This window comes from Mytilus galloprovincialis, chromosome 3, assembly GCF_965363235.1.
Source record: "Mytilus galloprovincialis chromosome 3, xbMytGall1.hap1.1, whole genome shotgun sequence".
NCBI classification, from domain to species: Eukaryota; Metazoa; Mollusca; class Bivalvia; order Mytilida; family Mytilidae; genus Mytilus; species Mytilus galloprovincialis.
Window position 1 is genome coordinate 43240216 of NC_134840.1, and position 11216 is coordinate 43251431.

Below are 11216 nucleotides of genomic sequence, written 5' to 3' on the forward strand. Positions count from 1 at the left end.
TTTGTATTGATTGGTTTCATTTGCAATCATACCACATCTCCTTATTTTTATAGGTATATACTCAGTCTGTTTTATAAGACGATTCCTTTAACTATGGATAATAACACATCAGACCGATATTTGACTCGAAATTTAAATATTTGTTTTTAATTACTAAGACCACCCCTCACATTTACAAATAATTTTTTGCACGGACCCGGCAAACAGTTTGAATATTATCAAGTCATGAATACCTTGCTCTCCATTACCCATTTTGAAAGAAGGACACATGGGTTTTCATTGTACGTTTAATAAACTAGTTTCGTAATTTTCTTTCGATGTTTTACGAGTTTTAATTTGTAATCTACCTTGCAGCTTACATTGTAATGGAAATTATTTCCGGGAATGCATGATTAGTATTTTACATAGTAATACATTTTCGTTGTGTAATTACACTAATGCTTAAATGTGCAGTCTTAATTAAAGAACATGCTTTCTATTGGAATGTTCAATAATTACAATTTGAAAATGTTTCCTTGATTGAACTAGTCTATTATGTTAGATAACTGAAGACTATAAAGGAATGGCACTAAAAGTATGAATTCCGGTGAGAATAGGCTTTGTTCACAAAGAATATAGAACCAAATATATTATAATGTTGTCATCAAGGTAAATCTTTGTGGTAAACACATGCATTCTCTAAATAATATCTTTACATACACCATTTTCATCGAAGCACATGGATGTTTCGACAATAAATGTCTCTTCTGTAATGCTAGTGGCCAAAATATGTCAAATACAAAACATAAAAGACCCCAAATTAATGATAAAACTGGACTTTAGAATAAGAGATATGAATGAGCAAGATACTTACACCAATTAAGAATGGTGTTTAAAAATTTACAGCAAATTTTGTTAAAATAAATTATGAATTCAATTGAATTTACTATGTGATGTTTATGCTATTTTGTTTTTTGTCCATAGATTTATGAGTTTTGAACAGCGGTATACTACTGTTACCTTTATTTATGCACTATTGTCTGTTGGTCTTTTTCTTTTTTTTAACAATGGCGTTGTCAGTTATATGTTTTAAGATAATATAATGAAGACGAAAATGAGTTAAAAAAACTTTTTCGATTAAGATTAAAATAACAAACTCCTATAAGGATAAATTTTATTATTTTGGTAGAATGCGAAATAACTAAATCTTGTCATCGTCACCATTTAGCCCAGAAAATTTTTTCTATCTTAATGTCTCAAGATAAAAGAGGAATGATGCATTTTACCAGTCATCTTCGGTTTCATTCGCTTCTGTTTTACTAGGAATAATGATGGCATAATATATAATTATTCGGTGAAAAGCAATACTTCACAGAGAAAAATCTTTCATATGCATAAACAAATTAATTATAAATTATTTCATATAAGAATAAGCAAGAAGGTTTTGGCCTATAATTATTTTTTTTGTATCAATAGAAAGTATATGTTGATTACAGTCTACAGCGTGTCACTGCGTGTCACATAATCAACTCACCATCTTCAATCAATTCTACGGAAACCAATTACTCAAATATGTCATGATATCCCTTTGAACAAAAAAGTTTTCTATTAGTTAGAAAGATCAAGAAATTATTTTTATAAAAATGAGGAGATATGGTATGTTTGCAAAAGAGACAACTTATCACCAGATATAAAAATGAAGTGATAGCAGGAAGTTTTAGGCCATTGTACGAAATTTGGACCCTTCGTTTCCTAATTTTCATCAACATGTCTACCTTGAATAGTTTTGTTTTACTTACTTTGACCAGAAATACAAACCATAAAATAATTACTCAGATAGGCTTTAAGATTAAATAATGTTACACCAAAAAACAAACTATCGAAATTCTTTTGAACATTGCTTAAATAGATTCGTTTAATATTATAATATAGCTTTTTATTATTTGCTATAATTTGCGTGTAAATTTGAACTATATTTATTTATTTATTTTATTTGTACAGTGCATCATAAGCCTATTTGGCTGGCTGAAAATTGATTGTATATTATGTCATTGTTTGCTATAATTCAGGTTGCACTTTAATATTGAAATATTCATTCATTCATTCATATTGCAGCTTTATATTTGTTGGGTTCAAAGACCATTTAATGAATTTTATTACTAGTATTTCTTTATTTTTCTTTTGTAACGGTTGTGAATTGGTTTAACGTTAAACGTTTAACGTTTAATGGAAATAGTGAATAAAATGTTAAGGAAGCACGTGTTTCTCATAACAATTGACCTTAAACTTGATGTTTTGTGACTACCAGATTTGTCTATATCATTAATATTTCAATACGAAGCATTCGAAAAACATAATATAATAATATTAGATTAGCAATTTGGTAAAATAATTTTTTGCATCTTTTTATATTTGAAAGATCGTCGATTTTATTTATGAGAGAATAGCATACACTATTTTATGTAAAAAAAAATCTCAGAAATTATTTCTTCATTTGTACCGAATTCGAAGTTAGAACCTACATCTATATATTTGCATCTGTTATTACCAGCTGTCCGGTAATTGTATTTGGTCTGCTATAGCTGTTAAGGCTATACGAAACTAGACATTAAAAAAGACGAGTGTGTGCTTGTTGAAAAAAATAGTTTATCGAGTATAATTGGAATGTCAGTCACTTCATGAGGCTGTGAGTTTAATAATACTTTTTATACCGATTTCCTAGTGGAATATTATGCAATACAAATGACAGATCTATCAGATATGTTTCTATTTCGGTTGATTTAAGTATAAACATTTTTTGGAGACTGAAGGCAAGTGCTGATCTTTAAACTTTCGAATACATTTTTAGATGGACAATAAGAATAAGGATATTATTATTGGTGTCTCTTTTGAAAACAAGGGTATGCATACGTTATTACGTTATATAGAAATATGGATAATAGGAGTGCAACACTAATAGGTTTATTTAGAAGTTTTGCATCTGATTTTTTCGCCTAGTGGATAAAGAACTAGTCGAGAAAATAATTCATCATCAATGACAGGTTTAAAATATTTTACGGCAGACGCACTTTCGTTTAGACAAAAGACAACTCATTGACTTTCAAATGAAATAGGCTAAAATGGCCAAATAAAGAACAAAGTTGAAGAGCTTTGATGACCCAAAATGGTGAAAGGTTTTGCGAAATACGGCTATGGAAATCTATTTCTTCGGTAGACAAAAAAATAATACCAGCTTACGAAAGAACTAAAGGAAACAGTATTATCAAGCATTGCTATAAGAATAGACCTGATATATATTCCCCAACTTACATGACTTTTCTTACCATTTGCATTTTTACGAACATGTAGGCCTGTTCATGTAAATTTCTAATGCAAATTGTTACCTCTAAAAGTGGGTGATTTGGTGCATTAGTCGAGTACTAGTAAAGTGCTTACATTAGAGAGAAATATCTATTATGAACTAATAACTAGATCAATAAATATATGAATAAGCAACCAGATTTCGTTTTTGACTAATTATGTTTTTTTTTTTTTGGTGTCTTACGTATCAGTTTATCTTTAGTGTGTCATTGCAAGTCACATAATAGAATTATCAGTTTCAAACAATATAATGGAAACCAATTACTCAAATCTTTTACGATATCGATTTGAATATAAAAGGTTTTCTTGGAATTAGAAAAGATCAAGAAACAATAGTCGTTTCGTTTGTTTTATTAGTCTACTGAACACGGTCACAATTTTTTTCTGATTTAGAACTTACTTCGACTGATACATGAGAATGCGAGACAACGATAAAATATTTTGAAATTTTAAGAAATTCTTGATTTGCATAGAAAACTTGATATTAGAAAAACAGTGTAGATTGATACGAATGATAGATAAATCGTTTGTTCACTAGAAATGTATATTACTTATATTTTCGTATATGAATTTATGTGAGGGGGGTTGCTGATCAATTGAGTATGTGTATGTGTCTGGTGCTATTATAGAAAAGTTCGCTTTAACACCTGTACGTATACATATCTCTGAGCTTTTGTAAGCATATATATCATGCATGTATGAACACACTTGTCTTAACGTAAACAAACTGTAGACCAGCAAATTATTAAATAGGCTTTGTTATTTAATATTCATATGGTTCGTCTTAAGGTGGTACCCAACACCTTTACTAAAATTAATTTGGCTCGTTTAATTTTCATAAAATTTTGACAAAGTATTTACTTTAACCCTTTGACAAAAATATAAAAATTTCAAAAAATTTGAACCAACCATTTTATCAGAAAAATACACTGGTTACATAGCAGTTTGACAAAGACTAGTTTTGATCAACGAGAAGCTTAATATTCCCTTAACAATACAACGTGAATACAACGTTTAGCTGATATTACAGAGTTATCTCCCTGTAGTGTTAGGTACCACCTTAAATCTTTTGGAAGGTTTTTTTTTTAACAAACTTTATTTGAAAACTGTTTTGTGTCTTTTTTAACCATGGCGTTGTCAGTTTTATTTTCAGCTGATTACTAAGAATGTTCTTTTGGTATTTTTTCCGTCTTATCTCTTTTTCCACTCCTCTTGTGTTCGTTCAATCGAAAAAAAAACTTTTAAACATTAAATCGTTTAATATATTATGTTATAATTTTGTATTTGTCATACGCAAACAATATTCCAATATTTTTGCCAGTTTACTTTTTTTTTCTTTTATTATAGTTGTAAACTGGTTTATCTTATATTATATTTTGAATTAAATATAAGAAGTCATATGTAACTGCACTCATTAACTCTTTCTTTATTTGCACTGAATTGTATGTCTAAATGTATTTATATTTGTATTTGTTAGAAACAGCTGTTCGTTAATTGTGTTGTGTCTGTTACACAGTCATTTACATAAGAAACTAAATTCAAGAGAAAAGGGTTTGTGCTCTTGTTTGAAAAAACGAGATTATCGGCAATAATTGGAATGTCAGTCACAAAATAGGGTGACGAAGACTTTATCAATGTAACAATACTTTTGCTGATAACAATTTCCGTCTTCAAAATTATGCAATACTACAAACAGTTCCGCCATATTCACTTCTGTTACGATTGGTGCGTATTGAAACCAAAATTGGAGACTGTAGACTTTCCAATACATTTTATTATTACTGACTTTTTCAAAAGTAAATTATTTTAAGAGATGAGTAAAAAGTAACATCACAAAAATACTGAACTCCGAGGAAAATTCAAAAAGAAAAGTCCTTAATCATCTTGAAAAATCAAAAGGTCAAACACATCAAACGAACGGATACACACTTTTACACTGTTTAACACAAGGGTTATTTAGAAGTAATAATTTTTTAACAGTTTGGCATCTGGAACTTTCTACTTCGAAGAAAAATATGAAGTTGACGAAATTATGTTTATACCAGCTTATAGAATAACAGAAACAAATAACTACGACTCGTACATACTAGGATTGAAATGGATAGACATATTCTCCTTATTTAGCGACTATTCTGTATTTGCAAATTTGACGAATAGGTTGGCTTTATCATGTCAAGTTTCAATGTAGAATTGTTAATTTATGCACTAGTAGGAGGTTTTGTGTAATGAGTCATGTATTTGGAAAGTGCCTGTAGTATTTGAGCTATTCGATCGGAATATTCATTGGAATTTTTCCATTAACTTTAACTGATTTAAGAAATTTTGTATAAGGGATTAATACCATCTATTATTCTTTATTCTAACAAGATGTTTGTTTTTTATTTCTATTTAAGTATGAAGAACATAATTGAACTTTTTTGGGGGAATACAACTTATTTATTTAAAGGACTTTTGTTCAGTTTGCGTTTAAATATTAAACGAAACTGAAACGTCAACATCAATGGAAGTGTTCTTTACGAAAAAAAACAGTATTAACAGCTAACCATACATAAAAATTTAAAATTTCAAAAATACCGCACTGCAAGGACACTTCAAAACGAGAAGTCCCTTATCAAATGGAAAAATCGAAGAAAAAAAAACACAACATCAACCGAATCGAAAACGACTGTCATATTCCTGACTTGGTATAGACATTTCTTTATGTAGAAAATGGTGGATTAAATTTGTATTTATATTTAGCTAAACCTCTCACTTGTTAGACAGTATGTACTACCTCATAGTAATATGAATAAAACAAAATCTGACAAATCAAAATACAAATATTAAAAACTATTGTATTTGAATTTTACTTTACTTGGTTAAACCGAGATTACGATTATTTGCAGAAACTGCTTCTATAATTCATTTAAATTTAAATAGGAGAATCAAATATGTCACCTTTTTTAATGACAGAACAAAAATTAAATTGTACACTGCACAATGTGAGATGGCTAAAACCCATCCATAGGCTGTAAAAATATTTTCTGAAAAAAAGTAAATAAAATTAAAAAATGCGTGAAGACGATATCATGTCGCACTGGCCTTTCAAAGTATTACAATAACAAACACATGAATAACATGTGTCCCTAATTTTAGGGTGGGGTTAGTTTTTCTTAGCCTGTTATTTTCTACGTTGTGTTTTGTGTGATATTGTTTGTTGGGTTTTAAGCCCCACCTTCGATAGTAGAGGGGCATTATGTGTTCTGGTCTATGCGTTCGTTCGTTCGTTCGTGCGTCCGTTCGTTTGTCCGTCCGTCCGTCTGTCTGTCCCGCTTCCGGTTAAAGTTTTTGGTCAAGGTAGTTTTTGATGAAGATGAATTCCAATCAACTTTAAACTTAGTGCACATATTCCCTATGATATGATCTTTATAATTTTAATGTCAAATTAAAGTTTATATCCCAATTTCGCGGTCCACTGAACATAGAAAATTAGTGCGAGTCGGGTACATTTGGACACATTTTTGTTATTTTTAGCAATGGCTTCTTAGTAAATTTTCGAATTATTAGTTTGGATGTCTCTTTAGTATCTTTCGCCTCTCCTTTAGCGCTTTGACAATTAAAAGTATAACCAGTAAGGATTGTCGTCAAATTAAATCGTCACGAACAAAAGCTATTCACAATTCAATAGTCTATTTAAATTATCTTGCAATAAATGCAATACAAAAACAATAAATCAGCCTTTTCTATATCTTCTTAACAATAACAGAATAACATGCATAATTCCTCACCTAATATAGGTTCTTTCCACAGTCTGTAAAACCAGATCCTGCGTCGACTAATGTATCGCTTGATTCAAATTTGTCTTTAAAGTTTTCGTCATGGCAAATCTCTGTCACAAAGTTAAAGCCTCTCTGGAATTAATCAAAATATATGTAGTATTCGGAACAAATTTCACTATATCTTGTTAAAAGAAACAAATTTAAATGTGAAAAATATTAGATTTTCAAACCAAGTTCGAACTTATGACTTCAAGCATTGAAACAAACGACGTATCTTATATACTTAAAGTATTAAATATATATATTATTAATTATAACTTCACTTGTTTAAAACATTTATCATGTATTATGTTTCTTGTCAATTTTGTATATTATGTTTGCATTTTAACCCGTGAGGGTTTCACTTTTTTGCAAAAGAGAGACAGATTTATATACAAAAAAAAAAAAAACGGTTTTCAAATATTGAAATTTATTTGAGGTGTGCGGTGAAATATCCTATAAAACGAAAAATCAAGGAATTATGATGCTATGTTGATGTCTTTTATTTCAGTAGTTTTGGACCATTGAAAATAATTTTTATATTTCTAACGCTTAAAAATATTAAAAATGTGATCACATACAGATGTTAACTCATATAATAGTATACCGACTTAATTGTCAAATCAAAAAATCAAGAGCATGGTCGCAGAAACAAGGAGGTTGTAATATATGTTTTACAAAGGCAACAGTAGTATACCGCTGTTCATAAGTAATAATTCGATTTAGCAAAAACAAACCCGGATTTTTTATTATAATTTCCGATCTTTGTTCGTAAAATTGTTTACTGCATTGATAAATAATAAACCACCAAAATGATAGAGATAAAATGAACAAAAATAACATTTGCAAATATTCCGCAAACATTCGTGACTGAATGTTGATACCAAACCTAACAATAAAGATTTCAGTTCGTCAATTTTGAATGTATGGGACGCTAAATCTAACTGATAAAATGTTAAAAGTTGACGTGTTCATAAGTAGTGATTGATTGAAATGCATATTAACAACAATCGCAATCGTCAACCGTCTCACTGACACTGTCCAAGACAAGACATATTATCTGCGCAAGGTGCCTCAATATGTGTTTTGGACTATTGGTTTGCTTATACATGTGTCTTTGCAATGTGATATACTACAGCTGTCAGAAACATAATTGTTTTTATTGCACCGAATACCATGGCATTTTGTTTATGTAACTTTTGAATACGTATTAAATTGAATAGTCACGTAAAATATAAGGCAGCTTCACGTCTTGTTTTATTCAAAGCAAAAGATTAGTAATAAAAACAATGCTGAAAAATCATATCAGAACAAATTGTTTGTGTGTTTAACTCCAAATGATAATTTTGTCTTGAACCTGCCTACAATTGCTTAATTCAAACAAAAGTATATTCATTCGATACAGAAATAATAATCTCTTATACCTAATATCGTCTGTTGTACATAGAGATAAATTCATACGGTAACGTCATTAAGAAAATATAGAAAACAAAAGAAAGTTTGTGAAAATATTTTGCGAGTCAGTAGAGAAAAAGGTAAAATGACATTTCAGTCAAGTTTATATAAAATCAAAAAATAAAAGCATCATTTTTGTAAAAAAAAAAAAAAAAAAGCAAGGCGCAGAAAATTTATATAGATTTTGAATATGTCTAAATTTTTTACAATAAAATCAAGTTATCTATAAAAGGTTTAACTTACTTATGTGTATTTCCCTAGCATCCACCATTTACTAACGATATACATCAACAATAGCGTAAAGATATACTCGATGTAAGATTTGAGGTAGGCAAAAATTTGTTAATTATGTCATTATCAATATATAATTGAATTATCCATATGAAGCAAATAAAAGGTTCGACTTACTATTGTCCATTTCACTATTAATCCGTCATGTACTTACAATATAAATCCAATAATTTTCCTTCATTACATCTTTGTATTGGAATTCTCACTAATAACAGAGCATCATCGCTACAATACAAGCACTTAAAGCTAGTTTTTCAATAAAGCCAATATCTGTAAGCATGAAAGACTCTCCGTTCCTGTTATTGGTAGGCTAAGCATAAGTTAGTCGTAGCTAACATATAATGAACTTTTCAATGAACGAAAATACTTGTGTCATTTTTGAAATGCCAAACTGAAATGGAACATCTATGTTTCTCTTCGCAACCAGAAAGTTCTCAAACAAAGATTTCTAAAATGATTATTTGTTACTCCGAAATACGATAATGATACCAAATGGGGTTACTATGCGTTTGTGTGTTTTGTAAGAAATATTAGACATGTTTTAATGATTACTTTGTACTTTTACATTCTTATTCAATAACATAACATATGACTATAGGCATGTATTTATGAATATAGCTTTCATTTCTTATAAGTTGTTATTCTTTTGTTAATACGTTCTGGTAATGTATTTTTATTGGAATAAAGAGATTCTAACTTTAACGGTGAAAATTCATCATAATAATGTTTTTTTTTATCCTTTTAACTTTGATGTTGCTGTATTTATTACTTTTCCTAACTTCAGTCAATGGGCTTATCTGATTGGTTATTTTTAGAAAAGATCAGGTTTTATAAAAAAAATAAAGGTCAAACTGAAATGAAACAAATTCAAGCCTAATCGACTTTTACGATTAGTACTGAAAATTTTCAAAGAGCATGTGAAGGTTGGTCGGCTTAAAATTAAATATTTTTAGAACTTTTCTTCTATTGTCTATTGTCTATTGTCTATTTCATGTTACTGTCATACAAGTGAGAGGTTTAGCTAGCTATCAAACCAGGTTTAATCCACCATTTTCTACATAAGAAAATGTCTGTATCAAAATAGGAATATGACAGTTGTTATCCTATACTTATTTACAATTACTCTGTGGGATCAATGAATGACAAATACGGATATTAATTTATGGTAAAAGAAAAAAAACACATGCACATAAGTACAAAAATAAAACGGTCAACATGACAGTCTTTGTTTACTTGAATTTTTAGGTAGGTAATTTGTGTTGTTGAAAATATAGTGATCATACATGGTTAAAATCTCATAAATTCGTGTTGCAACGAGCAACTTCTATAATGTCAACAAAACGTCACCTGATGTTGTCTTGTTCTCTCGGATTGATTTTTTAATACTGTTGTTTAAGAACAAATCGAAAACAAAACATGTAGAATTATCAATGAGTTAAATGGAATTTTATTCGATGGTGATTAAATAGTTGCTCTTGATGTGTTTCGTGTACTCTTGTTTGTTTGTTGGCATTTTTCTTTTTCGGCCATAGCGTTGTCAGTTTATTTTCAACTTTTTTTGTGTTTGATGTCCCTTTAGTATCTTTCTCCTCTCTTTTATTGCACATCCTCCAAATGATCCTTAAATATGTGTATACAGGAGTTACTCGATGGATGTCACGCGTGTTACGCGTCTTATTTGTGTTTTGAGAACTTGGTTTGTTCATCTTTTCTTTCGTCATAGTGTTATTTTTTTTCTTCAACTTCAGATGTTTAATTCACTCTTTTTATTTGTTCCCCTTTTGTATCCCAATGGATTCTTTTTATGCAATCTGTTCCTCACAGCTCATTGAAAATACCTCTACGTGCTAAAATATGTGTCATCTCGATTCAAGGAATATGATTGATTACCCTGTGTATGTTTAATCCTGACATTCGATATTTAAAGATCCTATTTGTATTCATTAAATTCAGAAAATAATAAACGTTTTACCAATTAAATTGATATTCGTTATTTTCAAAACAAAATGTTTGTCCTCCGAGGATTTTGTTATGCCAGTTCTGTGATAAATCACTTTCGTCATTTGATTAATAAAACTGATTTTTAGATCTGCTACGTGAAAATAATAACTTTGAAAAAAACCTTTAAAACCCATAGGTATTCTGTTTTCCATTTGTGATAGCATTAAACCAGCACACTAGGAGTTATATTACTCCAATAAAATATTTGATGATTGCATAATAGGTTAATAATTTGCTAGTTATATTTGTATTATATAATATTGTTTACAAGAAAGTGATTAGTAGTTCGTTTAGAGAACAACAAATCAATAAAAATTATATTTGACTTACCAA

General features: G+C 29.3%; 1 protein-coding gene across 2 annotated transcripts in view; it reads right to left on the bottom strand.

The window, feature by feature from the left end:
• LOC143066431 (uncharacterized) overlaps positions 1-9264 on the bottom strand; it is a 28595-nt gene extending 19331 nt beyond the window's left edge. Inside the window, exons 1-2 of one of the 2 annotated variants that reach the window (XM_076239361.1) lie at positions 9000-9264; positions 7107-7229 (exon numbers count right to left, since the gene is read on the bottom strand). The gene's annotated coding sequence lies outside the window, so the exon portion shown is untranslated. The other variant, XM_076239360.1, reaches the window with a different exon arrangement.
• Positions 9265-11216: the final 1952 nt, after the last annotated feature.